Raw genomic sequence first — 13375 nt, 5'->3', positions numbered from 1 at the left:
TAAGATTGTTTTCATGTCTTCAAATTTGCTTACGTATCATTGTATTAAATGTTCACAAATTTTTCTATCGATGTTTCCAAGCTTAGTGGCTGACTCACTCCTAAGTTAATATCTCATAGTTTTTTTATTTAAAAGTATTAGATGTATGCTAAAAATATATTTTTTTAAATTTTATTTAAAATTACTTTAAATTTCTTTATATAAGAGTTACTGATTCCGAATCTTGATTTTGAAAGTGACCCTCTACTAAATGTTTTCTTACTTCAATTAGTTTTAATATTTGTTACTTAAAAACTGCTTAGATAAAAGATTAAGCTATAACTAGTTTTAAAATTTTCGGAAGGTGAGGATGTAAAGGGGGAACGGAGCATTTGCGTTCGATAAATTATTCCCTACCCCTGTTGCATCGTAGGTTTACTGGGATTTGGACCTTTGGCAAGAAAACTTGGCGCGGGTGACGGTTTTTAGTTTTCCATAGCTGCATTTCCGGTCTGGCTAATTGCTGATAATGGAATGGCGATAATTTTTGTAAAAATTTTATTGGATCTTTCATTTATGAGATCTTGTACATACATTTATGTTATTAATATATCTTGCAATAAATGATAATTAATTCTATTATTAATAGAAAAGTAAGACTGTTTTTATCAGAAAAATAAATAGCGGAATTAAATGCATTTAAAAAGAAGTAAGATATAAGAGAATCTATAGCTGTTTTATTTACTAATATTTGAACAATCTCATATTTCTGAATGAATTTTCTTCAAAATCGCTATTATCTTCACTCATAAAAGGGAAAGAATGTATGTGTATGTATATATATTACAATAGTTCACTTAGCAATATCTTTATTAAGAAACTAGCCGCCTTTGGTGACCAGCAGTTCGCCAGTATAAAAGATCTCTAAACTTTTCAAATATATTTTATGTAACTTGATCTCTTAATAGCTTTTCCTGCAAAATATTTAGCTATCAAAGTTTCAGATTTTGATAGTTATATAATTTAGTCATACTATTATGTAGGCCTTAAACAGTTCTGTTCATTGTATTACTTACTAATTTCTGTCAGAGCTCATAAAATTTGCACATTAAATTAGAGTGGAAATGTTAAACTGCAATTACTAAAAAAACATTTTTTTCTAAAACCAAGCACATCTTTTTTTTTTTTTTTTTTTTTTTTTTTGAATATGAAAATTGAATGTAAAGTTGCTCAACATTGAAGTTGTATATGCAAGGCAGAATAATTTTTGTAATTTATACTATATCTTAAAGAATTACTCAACAAAAATTTCTCTAATTCTTCGTAAAATTCAGTTTTTATTTTTACTTTCAAAACATTTAAATGATGCAAATGAAAATATTTTATTTGACTTCAGTCAATAAATGTTCTTATGAAAAAATTATGAAGTTTAAATTTTACACAGTCCTTTTGTCTTAAGGAGTCATATTCTGCGAAATACTCTTGACACTTCAACTTTTAAATAAACTTTCTTCTGCAATCAAATCTATCAGCTTTTACATATCAATATTAGAACAATCAATATTTTCATGATCATAGGCCAATCACTGTTGAGAAATTCTGGTAGAAGATTGGCGTATCTTCCTTGAAACGGACTATGAAGTGTTCTAAAATCGCCATTTTTTATTTTTTATAGAAAAGTGATATTCGAATTTCATAAATTATTTAGTTTTAATAAATGATTTAGTTGATTGAAGTTCAAAGATTTTTATTTAACCCTTAGCTCTCCGAAAAGTAATATTTGCCGAATAAGAGAACTTGTTCATTGCTCCGAAAAATTAATATATATGAATTTTCCCAGAAAATTAATCTACATATTTTTATCACTCAAAATTTAATAAAATAATTAAATAAATCAGCAAAATGATGCACTGCCTTGAATGGTTCCTGTAAAGGCCCTTCTGCAATACAGTTTAGAGGCTACCCTTTACAGGTTGGGATCCTAGATATATAACGAGACTTTCAACATAACTGTAACGAAGAGTTAACGAATTTCTGCAGTTAATATAATTTATTCCATGAATCAGAGGTAAATTAAAAATATATTTGTAATATTCGTTTTCAATTTTAGGTAACATCATTAACTCCAATTTATAAGTACACCGATATTATAGGTTTTTTTAGAATTATATTAAGTAGGGATAAAATTATCCTTTTCCAGAATTTATTACATTTTTTACCACGCAATGTTTGTGTTTAAAAATGATTGTTAATACAATTGAATAGATACATAGAGTAAGACGGTGAGAGAGGGTGCGAATACTAAAATTGACGTAGTTAAATTTTCGATACTCAAATGAAAATTATTTTTAAGTAAGTTATTAGTTATTGCTAATTTTATAATCCGAACTTTCTTAATTCAAAAATGTTTGATTGTTAAGAATATGTTTTGAAAAATTTCACAAACCATAAATATGAGCATCATTTTGATAATTGTAGCATAAGATATATTTTATAAGGAAAGGCAAGATTTTTGCGAAAAAATCAATATTCGTTTAATTTATTCGGGTTAAAGAAACGTTTATTTTATTATTATTATTATTATCATCATTTTTGCTCATTCTTCAGAAAGTTTTCGTTATTTATTACTATGAAATACATGTCCTAATATTCATTCATCATTCCGTAGCTAATCTAACAAAAGAATTCGTGGTAGTGTCACAATTTCACAAAAGAAATGCCGCGGAGAGATCAAATAATCCCCCCCCCCGAAACATCCAAAATGCTTCAAAAGTTGTCCTCCAATAGCGAATCTGAGCATGCCTCCTTGTGGTGAACCTTGGATCATGCTAGAGATTTTACTCAGTTTCGCCTTTCACTTTAATGCCCGCTTAGTCGCACTTTTCAGAGCTCTAGTGGCGCAGTTTTCCTTGTGATGAAACACCCCCAAAATCAAAAAGGTAGGTACAATCTTCAAAAAATTTAACCTGTGTACTCCTGTAGGCCTAAATAGGTTATCTATGAATTTTTTTGTTTCGATTTAAAATTTAAAAAATAATGCGCTGCAAAGGATTAATGGGCGAGCACAAATGCGATTGAGCGAAATTGATGCACAACTGTATGTAATGCATATTTTTTGTTCTGGTAACAGAGTGATTGATTCCTGATTGCTCTTTTTTTTATAGGATAATCATCCTTTTTTCCTTAGGGAAAAAATTACAATAAATACAAAATTTTAAGGCTTGATTTTTTTTCCCCCTTCTGAAAATGCATTATACTTTTTTGAATTACTTAATATATAAAGAATTTTCAGATTTTCACTTGAAATAAATATTTCCTTTTTTACATAAATTTTATTGAAATATTTTAATCGAAAATACCAAGAAATTTTGATATAATTAACTTTAACGACGAAAACCACTTTTATTTCGGAACAACTAAATTTGTCTAGATATTATACCAAATAAAGCTGTAATTTAACCTAAGTATTTAAAAAAATATATTAATTCATTTTATTCTTTTCTGACTGAAAGACTGTCAAAGATAATATGATATAAATATGATATAAATAAGATAAAATAAAGATAGTCTTTGAAAAGTAGATACTAAAAACTGTAGATAATTCAAATTTGAAATTACAAACCTCTTAATAATTTTTACAATTTTAAAGATATCAAAAATGCTAATCACATTAGTGTTCATTACATAATTTTAGCAGGAGTAAAGCTGTTTTAGCGTATAATTAAATAAAATTGATAATCCAAAAAAATTGGATTTAAAAATTTATGCAAAGTGGATGATAAAAAAAAGGTTTCTGCGGAATATTATTATTTTAAATTATTGAAATTAATATATATATATATATATATATATATATATATGTGTGTGTGTGTTACTTTCATTTCTTCAGAAGTCTGAGATTTAGTGCCTCAGATATATTGGAGACCATATTTTGTGATAATAAATAAGTGGCGTAACAGATGAAACAAGAAACACAGATGTTGTTCAAAATATAATTTAATGATTTTTTTTTTCTTTAAGTTATGAAAAATTGTGTGCGATTCATGTTATTTATAACAGTTAAACAATAAACTTTTTCAGTATTCTTCAGTCCTTTTTATGCAATGCATTATTCAGAAATAGAGGGTGCAGGGAAAAAAAAAAAAAAAAAAACGCTATTCATTTCTACATGCTACACGATGTATATTTTTTAAAGAAATTTTAAACCGTAAGAATTTTACTTTTATAATTATTGCGCCGCTGTTATACAGAATTATGGCTTGTTATATATCGAATGCTATTGTATTTTATAAAAAAAACCCATAAAGAACTGAAGATAATATGGCATTTTCACATACAAAGTTTGAAGAATATACGTTAGATAGAAAACTGAAAATTTGCGCTATGATTAAACGTATTTATTACCTTTAAATCTTAGTTTCAGTGTGTAAATGTTTAAATTAACCGTACGATCTAACTTAATTGGTTAATAAATAAAGTGACTGACGTATCTCACACAATTACCGTTCGATAAGGCGTCATTCCGCCCCCCCCCCCACAGTTCTGATAAGCACCTTAAGAAGAAAAATAATTTGTTCTCGAAATGCTTAATTTCAAAAGAATGTTTTTTTTAAATGGCAGAAATAAGGAAAGTTTCCTTATTTGAGTGACCTAAACATTTATAACCGACAATGATAGAAAAGTAGCTTTAATAAAATAAAAGTAGTATAATTTTTTGTTGTTTATTTATCTTAAAAAATGAAATTAAGAAATGTATTTTAAAATAAGGGAAAAAATATAGCTTATTAAAATTGTGTCATAGTGCCAATTAAAGCGTGATTTTTTTTTTTTTTTTTTATTTTTTTTTTTCGAATTCAAATCATCAGCACATACTGTTCGAACTGAAGTTTGCAATTTTATGAACTGTATCATTTCTTGCTCTTCATTTGTTTCCTCACATACGATAGCAAACCAATGTAACTTTAATTCTCATAAGCCTATAGTTGATCTCTTTAATATTCCTTTATTGTATCATTTCGCTATACCTTGTTTCTCTTCCAATTAATGAGTACAACTGATTATTATAATTGATTGTAGAGCCTTTAGTTTTAGATATTCTTCTTGATTTGACTAGCCGAATCCTGACAATGATTTGAAATCCAATCTAAACAACTCTTTAATAAAACTCCAAAAAAAATCTTTAAATTATCTGTAAAATCTTATTTTTAAAAAATCTTAAATTTTCTTTAAAATATTTTAATAAACTTATTATTCTTATTGTGGCCAAGGAAGGTGGGGATAGGTAGGATGGGAACGTAATCACATAGATAATCATCCGCACAAAGATATTATTGAAAAATAATTTGCTGGTTTCCTCTCAGCACATCCTCCTGCTAGTGATACATTTTTCAAATAATTCTTATATTAAACAAACAAAATATAAACTAAAATTATGAAATCAATGAAATGTTTTAACTTTTTATTGTTAACAGCTTTTGTAAGAAAATCTGTAATTAACATTTCAGTTTGAAGATGTTCTAATTTAATTACATTGTCTTTCAATAAATCTTTTACAGAATAATAATTTAAATTCATATCTCTTCATTTATTCGAAGATCTAATGCATTTAATCCACTAAATTGCTGCTTGACTATCTGAGTTAAGGTTTCAACATCATTTATATTATATATATAAGGTTACAGCATCATTTATATATTTATATATCATTTATATACAACATCATTTATATATATCATTTACATTTCAGGTAGGGCAATAAATTTGCCATCCAAATAATGCTTTTACAAATTTCAGAAATTACCTATAACTCTGCTTTACATGTTGAGAGGCTAACATTCATTTGCTTATGATATCTGCAGGAAATAAATGAATTTTCTAAGATAAGATTCCACTAGAACATTATTTTTCATTTTCCGCATTTCCCTAACTAGCATTTAGAAAACCATGTTTATTATGAAAAAATTTCTTATCTTCTGTACCCATCAAATATCGTAATTCTCTTTTAGTTGAAATATAAGGCCTTTTTTCTGGTTTCTGGTAAAACTGTGAAATATTAGTTGTTACGAATGATATATTAGGGCGCTTTATATTAGCTAAATGTAAAAATTCAACAATTAATTCCTGATACATAGTAATATAAATTTGTTCATTTGTAGAAGGAAAATTGTTATATTCTCCTTTTACTATAGGAGTTTTGACACTTTTGCATTTTTCTAGACCATATTTAACCAATAATGAATCAATACGTTACCTATATCAATACGTTAATGATACATTACCTAGAGGATGTTTCTCTTTTTAGAGTGGAATTCAAAGTTTTTTTAAGTCTTTCTTTTATTATTATTTGATTTTTCTTGAGACGGCATGTTATATATGGGATGAGAAACTATCGGTTAAGGGTCGGTTCTCACTTGTCTGAATGGTACGTAAACAGTGTTAGAGCGAATTACCTCCATTCCGAAGACAGTTCGCACATCTCTGGGAGGAATGGGCGTTTGAGCTACGCGTAAGTGAAACTAATATGCGTTTGCCAGGGCGTCAGATAATTTGTTTAACCTCGGCTATTATTCATATTTCCTCTCCCTTTGGGAAGGGTGGGAAATGCTCACTGGGATTGTGGTTAATTATTACCTGTACAGGATTCATCAAATCATGAGGATAACTTTTAAAACTGTATACTAGTTTTAGAGCGAAATAACCATGATAAAAAGCTTTCGCTGTAAAATATTATCAGTTGCTTTCTGACCATAAAGAAAGCCCAGAAAAAGGATTTCAAAATTCCTTTCCTCTTTAAATCCAAGATTCTGTATTTTAAATGTTTACGTTCTTTTTTTTTTTTTTTTTCTTTTTTTTTTTTCTGTATTATATTCTGTTTTAATGCAAAAAATTAGCTGAAAAAAAACGAGTAAGAAAAAGTGAGAATATTTCGAGTTTTGATAGAACTAAAATTAAGTGAATTAAATTTCAGAGACAGGCAATTTTCAAAGAATCTCATGTATGTAATAAATTCTTTTCACGGCATTGAAATTTAAATTTTGAAAAGACGTGCTTCAAATATCAGAATGCTATATATCAATAATTCATTTAATTGATAACTATGTAAATGTTCATTATTGAAACAGAAAAAAAAAATGTGAAGATAAGAAATGTTATATTATTCATGCAATGTTAGAAAAATAATACACATGCAATATCACAATATTAGGAAACTGTTAATTCTTATGCAATGTTAGAAAAACTTTTTATGAGCGTGCAGTTTTAGGCAAACATTTAATCACGAGGAAGAAAGGATTGACCGCCAAATACTTCATCTGAAATCAAAATATTAATAGGAAAAGGAAGTATTATAAAGTTGTAAGACATTTCTGAAGAAAGCAAGTTACATTAATATTTTACGTTCAGTGAAGAGACTAACCGTTAAAAATTTGATATATTTAGGCTTACCTCGGGATTTATTGGATTCAGATACCGTAAGTAATTTGAAAACATCAAGATATTGAATTAATATTTGCGTACGACTATCAGAATTAAATAATAATCATCGAAGAAAATGGAATGGAGTGTAAGTAAAAGGTTGAAAAAATTTAATTCCCCTTATTCAATAGAACAGAGAGAAAAAAAAGTTGTAGGAGTAATTCTCCCATAATAATGATAAGAAGGGAAATATACCACAGAAACAAACAGATCACTGATTGCCCTGGGTTCGTCAGCCCCGTGACTCACCTCAAGAAGATGAGTTCCTGAGTTGATGGCCGAGATTGATAAATGAAAATTATATATAAAATCTTTAAGTTAACTGCAAGTTTTAAAAAAATTAGGGTGCTAAGTGGAACAAGCAGGGTTTATAATTTCCGCCCTACAACGAAATAAACTATATTCATTGTTTGGCTGAAAATATTTTAATTTAATGACGTCATAAATGCAATTCTTAATTTAATATCTTCAATTTTTTGTAATAAAATTTCAGTAAGAAAAGCGTGCTACCATATTCGAACTTTTTATTTATCTATAAATTTGTTTAAAATATTTTTGCTACCGATATGAAACGAAAAAGCCGTAACTGAGTATATATATGACATTATGAGAGAAAATTATTTTTGACAAAAATGCGTTTTTAAAATTTCTTGAAAATAAGAAGAAAATAATCCGTTTCTTAGAAATGAAATTAGTAACAAAATATTAATTATTATAAATTTTAATTAGAAATTGTTAAATAAACGTTTTTGGGATTTGCTTAAAGTACATTTAATTCAAAGTTTAAATGAGAAAATGTAAATAAGTTATCTGAAAATTTTTATATGTACCTCAAAACGAAAAGTTAAAAGAGAAAATAAAATAAAAAGTAAGAAAGTAGTATTAAAAGTATAATATGAAAATTCTTTTGTAAATGTTTGTGTTTAATTACTATGCATTTACAAGAACCACATTCTATTACGATGTAAATTAAATTTCTTACAAGTATTCTTTCCCATTCATTTTTATTCGGTTTAGCCAATGCAGTCCAAAAATTCTCGTTATATCACTATCTATAATTGCTATTTAAATTGTATTGTTGAATTGAGTTTTGATATTTTATCCACCGTTTGCTTTTGTCTCTGTATATTCAGCAATCACACTGCGCGTTTGCTTCGTATTTCAATCGTTATTTGTAAAAATAAAAACTAGTTTAAAAGTTCATAATTTTTTAAAGATCGGTCTTTCATTTATCTGATTGAAATGAGCGATTTTGAAGTAGATCTCATTGTTATCATCACAATTCTTTTACGATGTATCGTTAATGTATATCTGAAACGACTATTATTTCATCTCTCTAACACTTGAATCTTTTCTACGTGTAAGGATACTTTTGCAACAGGCTTTTTCATTTCGCATTTGCTTTTGTAGCCGCTTTGGTGTTCAAATCTTAAATGTTTAAAAAGGGGCAAGTGAATTTTTATCAGATAGGTTTATCACATATAATATTTTTTAAAAATTGTTCTTGTGGGTAAGTACAGATTATGCATTTTAGTACTGATTGCACTTATTATTCTCATGATACTGGCATGAGTGAAGTAAATGAATGCTGTCAGAGCTTGACTAAGGAGGGGCATACGGGGTAGTTGCCCCGTGCCCCCACATCAGAGAGGGGGCCCCAAATCGAATAGAACTTGTCAAGTTCTATGCACTTCTATGCGCGGCTCTTCATTACTGAAGTAGTGAAGCAAAGGGGAGGGGGCAAAGAAGTTTTTGCTAAGTCGGGCCCTGAAAGCTATTCAGTTTCTGACTAATTCCCTTTGATACTGACTAATTCCCTTTTTGCAATTAATGATTCGTAAATGTAATACTTTTTCACAATGGCTTTGGTATTTTAATCTTTGTTTAAACGAACAAGCCAATTTTTATTAACAATTTATTTGCTTCGGCTTATTTTATTATGTGTTTTTGTCTCCGTATTTTCTTTATAGAATTCTTATAATGAATGCAATTGCCATTCACATGATATCCATAAAGCCTATATTTTTACTGTATTTAAGCCGTTCTACATATTATTGTCACTTACAGTTCTGTCTTTTCTGAATAATTATTTAATAATACAATAATTAAGTAAAAACATTGTTTGCTTATTACATTCCTGACTTGGAAATTGAAAGATTTTTAATATAGAAATCTCCATTAAATTATTGTAGTTATTTCTTGTTAATTTTAATTAATTAATTTTAATTAAAACTTTTAATTGAAAACTAATTTTTAAAAAATTCAATTTTTTTGCGATATTAATTATTTATATTAATTCACATAAATGTGATTAATTTATTGAAAAACGAGTTATGTAGTGGTAAAATAAAAGAAATTGACTTGTTCTCTTTATAATGATTTGCTTAGAGTTGCTTTTATATTCGCTTTGCGCAATACTTGCCTTTCTAAAGCAATCTGATAAATGGGCGTTTTCCTAATATCTCAGTCATTATCTTTGAGAAATTAAAATTTCGATTATTTAAAAAAAATTGAAAATATTAATTACAAATATTACTTAACAATGATTAGGAAAAAACTACTATTTCACATTCACTATTCAAAATCAGAAGAAAGAGGATGAATAAAGTTATTGAAATAAACATGAAGAAATCGTATACTTAGGAGTCTAAAAATCAGAAAGAATTTATAAAGCACCTTATATTTTAAACTTAAAAATTATCGCATAATGAGCAAATATATGCGGAAAACGCTATTTAATGAAACTTGTCAAAATTTTTTATTTTATGCGTGCATTATTTGGTTTAATCTTTTTTTTTTTTTTTATTTGAAAGGAAAAAGCAAAATAGGATAGCTGAAATTTAACGAAGAGATTATATAATTCAGAACAAGGCATCTTAAACTGTAGAGTTACCAATGTTTCTCACTCTAATAAATAGATTCTTCAACAATTTTAAGTAAAAATACTTAACACTTTCATCGCGAGGGACGAGATAATTCGTCCTCCAGGAATATTTGCTACTCTAGGGATACAATATTTATAATTTATGTTTAAAAATTATATTTATAAATGTAAAGTATAAATTTGTGTTTTGTTTCAGTTTTAGCGCAGAGGGTGGGACAAAGGCGCAACATTGCCGCGATGAAAGTGCTAAGAAATTCATCTCGATAAAATATCTCATTAAGATTTTTTGAATACTAATTTTATATTTTATAAATTGTTACTGAAACAAATGAAAATGGTTTCATAAAGGTAATGGACAAAAATAACATTTCGAATGCTCCCGTCGAAAAAGGATTGCGAAATTAATTAGTTCAGGAAGCCCTGTTACTCGGCTTCCGTTTTATTCCAAAGTAATATTATATATTTTCTCAAACTCCTTAAAACAGCCTCGTGTCATTTTGGAGCATTCATTCGATAATTATTTCCAGTTAAGCGAACCATGTCGACACTTAAAAGTAAATCTGAACAACTTATTCACTTTTTCTAAATTATTTCCAACATGTTTAAAATGAACTACTTTGTGCTGTTTGCGATCATTACCAATTATCCAAGGACCACTTCCTCATTTAAAAAAAAATGTTCTGTGTGGCGCGGATTGCTCCCCCCTTTTATTTTTCTCTAATTTTAAACATTTACCTTTTGTGTCTAATCAGAAAACTTTTTGTTTGGGACGAAATATCTCTTTACGAGGAAGTGGCTCTCACTGCAAAATTTAAATTGCTTTTCTTCTCTCTTCTGAGTAAAACTGAAAGTTATATAGAAATTCATTTAATTTTTCTAAGGTGTTGTGCTGATCAACAGAACACCATAGATCTGATTATCTTACCCAAGTGGTTATTAAAAATCAGTGAAAAGATGGAAATTCGTTGTTGTTATTTAAAAGAGTTCGTTGAAAAAAAGTGTACAATGATTGCATTTAGCGAATACTCGCTTTCACTGGAGAAAGAAGATGGGAAAAAACTGGAAAGTGAATGTATGAACAAAAATCGTTTTTTGAGAGAATCACTTTCAGTGGCGGTTTTCTGATTAAATGAACTCGGCAGCTGCCTAGGGCCACTAAGTTGAGAATTTCGATATATATATATATATATATATATATATATATATTTAAAACAAAAGGAAAAAAAAAACTTGCTTTTTTTGCTGCCAAATAATTTATAAAAAATACAAATTCTATAAATTGTAAAATATTGAGATAATATTAACACTTTCTCGACTATAATTGGTCAGGTTCCGTCAAATCTCATTGCATTCACTTAATTATTAGAATATTTATAAACATTGAACTTTGCTGCATTAATATATACAGAAACGTGAATGCTTGGCAGTCGGAACGTTTTTTGACTTAAGAGTGTCAAGAGTGATTCACAGAACCGAAGTACTGTATAAAATTTAGACTTCATAATTTTTTAAGAAGTACATTCATTGACAGAAACAAAATAAAACATTATTTGCGTTATTTAAATTTTTTTCAAAGTAAAACTGAAAACTGAATTTTATATTGAATCGGGGAATTTTTGTTTAACAATCCTCTCAGATATTGCATAAATTATATAAAAAAATATATTCGGTAGCACGCATAGAACTTTAGTTTGAATGATAGTTCAATGAATAGTTTAGTTTGAATGATAGTTCAATGAATAGTTTAGTTTGAATGATAGTTCAATTTAGTTTGAATGAATGTTCTCTATATTCATATTTTTAAAAACATATTCGGTTTCAGCAAAAAAGTTTTTGTGTTAGTTGAAGTTCAGTCATTTCTTGTTTAAAATTAAAGTTCAAATTTCTGTGAAGGTGATAGAAAATAGAGATATGCATAATATAATGTACAGTACGTTGTAAGATTTCTAAAATAGTATGAGTTACGTGATGTTCAAAATTTAAAAATATTTTACTGAAGAGGCTATTTGGACCAAATTATATAAATTGTTTAATTGGAGATTTTAGCCAGCATTAATCCTGGTGAGCCGACTGATCGCCAAAGGCAATTAAGTAGATAAATAAAAAAATTATTACAAGGCTAATAAAATAAAAATTAATCTGAAATAAATCATTAACTTAGTTAAAATGAGTTGAAATTTGAAACTAAAATGATTAATTTCTTAAAAGAGGGGCCTCATAAAAAGCACAGCCAAGGAGCGGGAAATACCTAAATCCAGCACTAAGGACTCTGAAAACTGAAACAATCAATTGAAGCTGAAGGTAGCTTCTGAAAAAAAGAACACGACTCTTCTTTTTACACTCAGCTTATTGTCTAAATTTAAGGTCTGTTGCAATCAGATAAAACCAAAATTCTGATAAACAATTAATGTAAGAACAAAATCTCCAAGTCCTGATTCTAACGTAACACTCAATTTCGTCAGATAATTATCTGTTCCGTAGTAAGGGTCATGACCGAAATTTCAGCGGAAAATTAAAAAATGCTAATATTTTTTGAAAAATTTAATAGGAAGCAATGATTCGTGATTTTAAGAACAAGAATTCCACACAAAAAAAACTTTTAATTTTCAAGACAGAAATTTAATTTTATCTGGCATACTGGCTGTATCAAATTTACCACGGTGTGATCTTCCTTTCTCTATAGAATGAAGGATTAAAAAATCCTCATTATTTTTTTAAGCAAACAAGGAAATAAGAAATTATTCAATGGAAGTCTCTGTACACACACATTTAGATTTTAATAAAGCAATTTATGTTGAAATTCCGAAACAATAGATGGGAAAATATCCAATTGCAAGAAAACAGTAAAACACTCATTGTGTGAATTTTGAGGTCAATGAATAAACTTACAGCATATTCTAATATTTACTTAGATGAAAAATAATATTTCATAAAGGTAATGTTTTTCGATTGTAAATATTGACATAGAATTCCCCGCATTTGAAATAATTATATTTATAATTAAATTTTTTAAGCATAAATCATTCAAACAGTTGTGCA

The 13375-nt window shown here is 27.8% G+C and overlaps 1 protein-coding gene across 4 annotated transcripts in view; it reads left to right on the top strand.

The window, feature by feature from the left end:
• Positions 1-13375, top strand: part of LOC129958056 (uncharacterized) — an 80331-nt gene that overhangs the window by 49975 nt on the left and 16981 nt on the right. Inside the window, exon 1 of one of the 4 annotated variants that reach the window (XM_056070219.1) lies at positions 2831-2918. The exons of the other annotated variants lie outside the window; for them this stretch is intronic. The gene's annotated coding sequence lies outside the window, so the exon portion shown is untranslated. Of the gene's footprint in view, positions 1-2830; positions 2919-13375 lie in introns of those variants that run through there. 4 annotated transcript variants of the gene reach the window in all.

Source organism: Argiope bruennichi, chromosome X1 (assembly GCF_947563725.1).
Source record: "Argiope bruennichi chromosome X1, qqArgBrue1.1, whole genome shotgun sequence".
In the NCBI taxonomy this organism is placed as follows: domain Eukaryota; kingdom Metazoa; phylum Arthropoda; class Arachnida; order Araneae; family Araneidae; genus Argiope; species Argiope bruennichi.
The sequence above is the reverse complement of the archived record's forward strand: the minus strand, read 5'-3'. Positions and strand labels throughout refer to the sequence as shown.